Genomic DNA, 7,624 nt, shown 5'->3' on the forward strand with positions numbered 1-7,624 from the left:
GGGCTTTAACTGTAGACACCACTGCTCTCCACTCTGATCTTAGACCATTTAAAAACGTAACCTTCTGCTCGATAAGCTTCCTTTCAATGTCATGTTTGATCATCTTGCTGAGAAGATGATTGAAGCGATCGAACGTTTGGGTCACAGTTTCTTCGGCTCCTTGCCTGAATTCTCCAAACTCAGATAAGAGTAAGGTTTGGATAGAGTGTTCAAGATCCTCGTCTGTAGAGTACAGTTCACGAAGTCTATCCCAAACTTCCTTTTCCGTCGTGCATGAACTTACTAACCTGAAAGTGTCGGACTGAAGGGCGAATCTGATCAATCTTAACGCCTTGATATTGCACTGGAATTTATCCTTTTCATCTTGCGCAATATCTTTAACATCCTTCAGTAGATCATTATACTCCTTTTGAGTTTTAATAATCCTTGACGTTGCAGACTGAGAAAACGGTCCATTAATAATTGCTTCCCAGATGAGGTATCCATTATCCTCAGATCCTATAACATAGTCTTCAAAGTGATGCGCCCAAACTTCATAATCATGGGTGTATAGGATGGGAATCTTCGTGGTTGATCCAATGCTGTTGGAAATATTGATGGGATTCGATTGCGACTCGTCCATAATGATCGAATAACCTATTCAAAGATCAGACTTGTAATAAATCAGATTAGGGCAAAACAATAAATATCAAGATACGTCAATAATGAGATGACGGCTCAATAAATATCAGTAATTGCGGAAAAACCCTAATTGAAACCTTTTCACAGAAAAGAAGTGTATCGATTACACAGCCTCCTGCTCTGATACCAATTGATGCGATTAAAACTTAATCTTGAAGATCGATTAGATCTTAAACAGGTAAATAAAGATTAAACAGCAAGAATGCAAAAATAATGAACAACTCAAGATTGAATCAAACGTGTCGAATGATTATAAAACAACCCTCAGAAGAGCTCGATTAAGAACATCAACTGTAGAAGGTTAGAAGGTTTACAGGAACGATAAAAAAAGAACTATGTAATGCTGTCGTCTTGTATCAATCGTATTCTCTAAAAAACGTTAACCTAATATGCATGCAAGCATATACTTATATAGTAAACCTAACAGGCTCACGGTTGGACAGGCCCAAACCGGAGTACAAAATAATTGGACTAATAACCGAGCCATATGACGTAACACTTAAACGAATCTTCAACCCAACACGAGTGATGGCTGTTATTATAGGAAAACTCATCCAAGGGCAAATACGTGTCCCAACTTCCGCCGAAATCTAGTACACATGCCCAAATCATGTCCTTGAGCGTCTGAATCGTCCGCTCGCTCTGCCCATTGGTCTATGGGTGGTATGCAGTACTAAAATGCAGCCTTGTACCCAATTCCTCATGAAATTTCTTCCAGAAATTTCTCCGCGGAAGAGCTCTCACTAATGGCAAGGAAGTGAGCGCTCTTCGTCAACCTGTCTGCAATCACCCAAATCGCATCGACACCCCTAGCCGTCCTCGGCAATTTGGTGATAAAATCCATGGTAATCTGCTCCAACTTCCATTCGGGAATCTCTAACGGCTGCAACTTACCATGCGGACGCTGGTGCTCGGCCTTAACCTTACGACAGGTCAAGCACCTCTCTACGAACCATGCGACATCCCTCTTCATATAGGGCCACCAATACTCCCTTTTTAGGTCCAAATACATCTTAGTGGCCCCGGGATGGATCGAGAACTTCGATCTATGCGCCTCCTCCATCAAGATGGTACGTACTCCACCTACAAACGGTACCCAAACCCGACCCTGGAAGGTCATAAGTCCTCGACTATTGGTAACAAACTCCGATACCTGCCCGATCACTCGCTCCCTCTTGTGGTTCTTCGGTCTCACGGCCTCCTCCTGGGTCCCTCGAATGGTGTCCCATATCAGAGTCATCACTGTCAATCTCATGCAAACATCTCGCATCAGGATGCCCTCCGCCCTATGGCTTAGAGCATCGGCTACAACATTAGCCTTGCCTGGGTGGTACAAGATCTCACAGTCGTAATCCTTCACCACATCCAGCCATCTCCTCTAGTGCATATTCAGGTTGGGTTGATCCATCAAATACTTCAAACTCTTGTGGTCCGTGTATATAGTACACCGAACCCCAGATAGTGACGCCAGATCTTGAGGGCGAACATCACTGCCCCCAACTCCAGATCGTGGGTGGGATACCTCGACTCATGAGGTTTTAGTTGCCTTGATGCATATGCTATCACATGCCCTCTCTGCATAAGCACCGCTCCCAAACCTGATATCGATGCATCACAGTAAACTACAAAATCCTCCATCCCTTTCGGGAGTGCGAGCACCGGAGCTTTGCACAATCTCTGGCGAAGTGTCTCAAATGAGGTCTGCTGCTCTGGACCCCATGAAAAAGCAACCCCCTTTCAGGTCAACTTGGTGAGTAGCACAGCGATCATATAGAAATCCCTGATAAATCTCCTATAATAACCAGCCAACCCAAGGAAACTCCTGATCTCGGTAGGTGACCTCGGAACCTCCCAAGTCATCACCGTCTCGATCTTTGTCGGATCGACCAATATCCCCTTCTGGTTAACGAGGTGCCCTAGGAACTGGACCTCTCATAACCAAAAATTATACTTGGAGAATTTGGCATAAAGCCTCTCCGATATCAGAACTCCGAGGATCTCCCTCAAATGCTCCTCATGTTGCTCTCAGGATCTAAAATACACCAAGATATCATCAATGAATACAATCACCGAACGATCCAACATCGGCCTGCACACCGTGTTCATGAGGTCCATGAACGCTGCTGGTGCATTGGTGAGCCCGAAAGGCATCACCACAAACTCGTAATACCCGTAACGAGTCTTGAACATTGTCTTCTGGATATCTTCATCCTGAACCCTCATCTGGTGATATCCCGACCTCAAGTCTATCTTGGAGAACCAAGACGCTCCCTGTAACTGATCGAACAGATCGTCGATCCTCGGTAACGGATAACGGTTCTTGACCGTCAGCTTGTTCAACTCCCGGTAATCAATACACATCCGGTGTGAACCATCCTTCTTCTTGACAAAAAGGATCGGCGCTCCCCAAGGTGAGCTACCCGGTCGAATAAACCCCTTCCCCAACAGCTCCTGAAGCTGTGAGGATAACTCTTGCATCTCAGGCGGCACGAGGCGATAAGGCGCCTTGGCGATAGGTGCTGCTCCCGGAAGCAAATCGACTTGGGACTCCACTTGCCTCTCGGGAGGCACACCCGGCAATTCCTCGCGAAAAACATCTGGAAACTCGCACACTATCAGAACCTTATCAATCGAACTTGGCCTCCCAGCGGCCACTCGCGTGTCCATCACATAGGGTACGAATCCGCTGCAGCCCTGCTGCAAACTCTGTCTCGCCCTGCCAGCCGAACAAAACGCTAACCCACGTCGGGTTCCCTCATTGAACACCGTAAGTACTCCCCCACTAGGGTCTCGTATTGTCACCAACTGACGCTCGCAATCTATGATAGCTCCAAATCGGCTAACCAATCCATGCCCACTATAACACACATGTCCCCCATTGCAATCGGGACCAGATCTATCAGGAACTCCACACCGAAGATCTCAAGTATACATCCTCGAATCACATCCGTAGCAAACACCGCTTGCTCGTCAGCTATGGAAACTCACAGAGGTCAACTCAACGCCTCTCGACGAATACTAATGTGCTGACTAAATGCCAAGGAAACAAATGACCGACTCGCACCCGAGTCAAATAATACCAAAGCAGGCACAAAACTCACAAGAAAAATACCTACGCATATCATCATATAAGCACAATATCTCAACTCAAATAAAAAAAATAAATACAGAATACATACCAGCCACAACATCGGGTGCCGCGCAGACCTCCTCCATAGTCAACTGGAAAGCTCTCCCACAAGCCTTTGGTGCCTCAGGCTTCATTGGCTGAACCTCGGTATTCCTAGCAGCATGCGTAGATCCCTACGCTGATCCCTGAAGTAGCTGAGGGCACTCGGCCTTCCGATGGCCGGTCTGGTTGCAATGAAAGCAAACCGAAAATCCCTAGGGTCAATCCCTCGCGATATGCCCCTCCTTCCCGCACTTGTAGCATACTCCAGCCCTGCACGACCCCTCGTGACTCTTGTCGCACTTCCCACAAGTGCGGCCCTTCGCCCTCCCAGATCTCGAATTAGCGGATCTGGCCCACTTGGCTGCCGGCTGAGACTGAGCCGGCCACCGATCCATCCTCTGTGACTCGGCCTCCTCCCTGGACTGAGTCTCCAACTCAATCTCCCTCTTCCGGGCATTTTCCTGGAGCTTAGAAAATGTCCGGTAAGTCAAGTTCGTCACGAATTCCCGAATATCTCTCCTCAGAAGACTCAGATATCGACTCATGCGAGCCTGCTCATAAGACACCTGCTCAGGGCAAAACATCGCCCTCTCATGAAACTTCCTGGTAAAAACTGTAACAGAATTAGTACCCTGCTTGAGGGTCAAGAACTCATGAATCAACCGTTCCCTCTCCACCGGGGGAACATACATGTGACATCCCCATTTTTCACAGCGAGAAAAGACCGATTTTGTTTATGCTTTATAAAAATCAAAGTACTTCTTTTAATAAAAATGTTGCAGAATTTGTTCCCAATAAAACATGATAAATACGTTATCAAAGCATTTCCGAAGAAAAGTATTTTTAATTCGTTTTAAAACATTTGTGATGTCATCGTCAATACAGAAACATAAACATAAACAGAACTTACATTTATTTACACTAGTGATCTAAATCTCTTTAATCTCTAAGTGTAATGTCACGTCATATCGACACCTGTGATATAAATAAACTGAGTGGGTCAGGTTGGGAAACCTGGTGAGTACATAGGGTTTTCAACCCACAATAATATAATTATTATGTTTAATTAATCAAACAATCAACCCAATTACCATCCCCATTATCTTATTTAGTCTTAAGGATCTACCCTAAGAATCAACTATTGCTCGTTTATTTATTCCTAAGGATTATCCTAAGGAATCGGCACGAGGTCCATAGTTACCAAGGCTTATATATTATAAGTGGTGAACACGTAGTCCAAAACATATGGTAAACACTTAGTTCCAAAGTAGCTAGTGAACACACTTAGTTCAAAATGCCTAGTGAACACACTCAGTTCGAAAATATATAATGAGCACCTAGTTCAAAAACACCTACAGGTTACGAGCCTGCTAGCGTTCCATTGGACTGTCTAGTATCGTCCATGGTAGTCATCTATACTCCACTAGATGACTGGATCACTGTCAACATTAATGTCTTTCATCGTGTTGTCACACAACAACTATTTCATCTACCCATGTTTTACCCAACACATTTTGTAGATATAAAATACATACATACAGTTTAAATCATTTAAAACATGTATAAAAATCTTTCACCCAACATAGACAGCAAGTATTCAGACAATATGTACACATAGCATGTAATTTATATTAAAATACTTCATATATATGTGTAAGATGAAAGGGACTATGCACTCACCTGAAAGGTGGTGACTCGACACTCGGACAACGCTTCGATACTCTCAAAACAATTTTCCTTCGATAAAACCTAGTACCGATACCACTAGGGTTTAGTTTAACAATAACCGCGACAAATTAATAGTCTGACAATTATTATTATTATATAAACGTTAAATAACACTCAATATAACTCATAATAATAGCCCAAATAATTATTCTAAGGACCTAATAACATTCCTATAATTATTTGAAAGCTATATTAAAAATTGCGTAAGCGTAGCTCACATACATCGGATTTTAAAGAAAATCGGGCTTTACACGGAGCAACGTTTCCGAACCAAAAGACCCTTTTTCTCGGGACTCCAGGAGCCTCGGGGCTTCTTCGGGTGCTAGGGGGTTTACCTAGGCTTTTAGGGGGGTTAGAGAGAGAGTTTAGAGAGAGAAAGAAGTGGGGAAAGTTGTGAGAAATGAGGGTGCCCCAGCTCCCTTTTTATAGGCTGGAAAAGCCAAAAACTCGTTGAGTTGGCCTCAAACTTTTCGATTTCCAGGCCAGGTGTCACCATCTGGTGGCTAGCCTTGGGGAGGAAGCAACGGCTAGGATTGCACCACGTCACCCGATTTCGCACAGCAGCCTCCCGACTTAGAAAAATCATAACTCTCGCATACGAGCTCCATTTTTGACATTCTTTTTTTCCACGCGTAGGTAAAAACAAGATCTACAACTTTCATATAGACTCCGTCGGCTAATTCTCGACCGATCTTAAATTTAATAGTAGGAGGAGATTAGACTGCTAAATGACCGTGAAGAATTCGTAACTCCTTCATACGGACTCCGTTTTTGTCTTTGTTTTTACCGTTGAGTTCCTATTAATGAGATCTTCAACTCTCATTTAGGTCACGTAAGCCAAAAACCGCTCGAACTAAAATTCGAGTTTCGGGCTGTACACTGCTAGGCCGAAACTTCGAAAAATCATAACTTCCTCATACGAAGTCAGATTTGGGCGTTCTTTTTATGGATTTTCTCGGTTTAACATACTCTACAACTTTGGTTTAGATCACTAAGGCTAAAAATCTTCTATCATAAATTCACTTTTTACATCTCCTGGTGTCGTGCCGGTTTTGCCAAAAAACTTCGACGGACCATAACTTCTTCATTATAACTCGGATTTCGGCGTTCTTTATAAGTATGGAACCTTTGAGACATATTCTCTAAATTGACTAGCCTGGATCTACGGACGTTACAATCATCTCCCCCTTAGGATGATTACGTCCCGGAATCATCAACGAAACAGGGCTCACATGATGACTCCATACGTTATCTCTTCATCGTAAGTAATAACCGTAACTTTGATGTTTCTTCGAACGAGTATCTAATTCTAAGACTTCTTGACTGCAGGCGGTGCCCGATCGTGGACTTCCTCTCCATCTCATGTTAGACTTTCAGTCATGATCTTCATGTTACGATCTCGATCTTTATTGGAGACACCTTCTTTAACAAACTTGAGATAAGTTTCTTCCTTCGTTTATCATAATAGACCGATGGGTCATGTTCTGATGACCTCTCATCGTATGTTGCAACGCTTAGACTTAGGTCTCTTAGAGTCCTCCAGAACATATTATACCTTCCTTCATGTTCTAATGTGACATAATCACATCTTAAAAGGTAGCATTGATACCTCTAACGATCGCTTTGATTATCTTTTATTTCAATCTTCCAGATTAAGTCATCGAATTTGGTTCTCTGAACCATGTAACATACTCATCGTAGTCGGACTCAATTTTATACGACCACTAGGGTCGGAATAACAACAATCTTCTTAGTGATTACCGAAACGATGGTAACAGCATGCTTGAATAAAATGGAATCAATTATTGGCTTCTTGGTAACCGTGTGACTTTTCCTGATCCAAGCGTGAGTCCTATGCTTCCGGTAGTATATGCATCTACTACCTTTCACACCTACTCATACTCGTCCCAAGTATTGTCTCGCAGTTTTCCAAGTCACCATATAGGAAAATCACATAACAGTTTAACACATTAGATAACAAAACGAAGGATTTATTATTTCTTGAAACTATTACTTAGGTGTTCAAGTTCACCCTAGACTATG

The sequence above is a fragment of the Lactuca serriola genome, chromosome 1 (assembly GCF_051521515.1).
Source record: "Lactuca serriola cultivar US96UC23 chromosome 1, Lser_US96UC23_V15, whole genome shotgun sequence".
Lineage (NCBI taxonomy): Eukaryota > Viridiplantae > Streptophyta > Magnoliopsida > Asterales > Asteraceae > Lactuca > Lactuca serriola.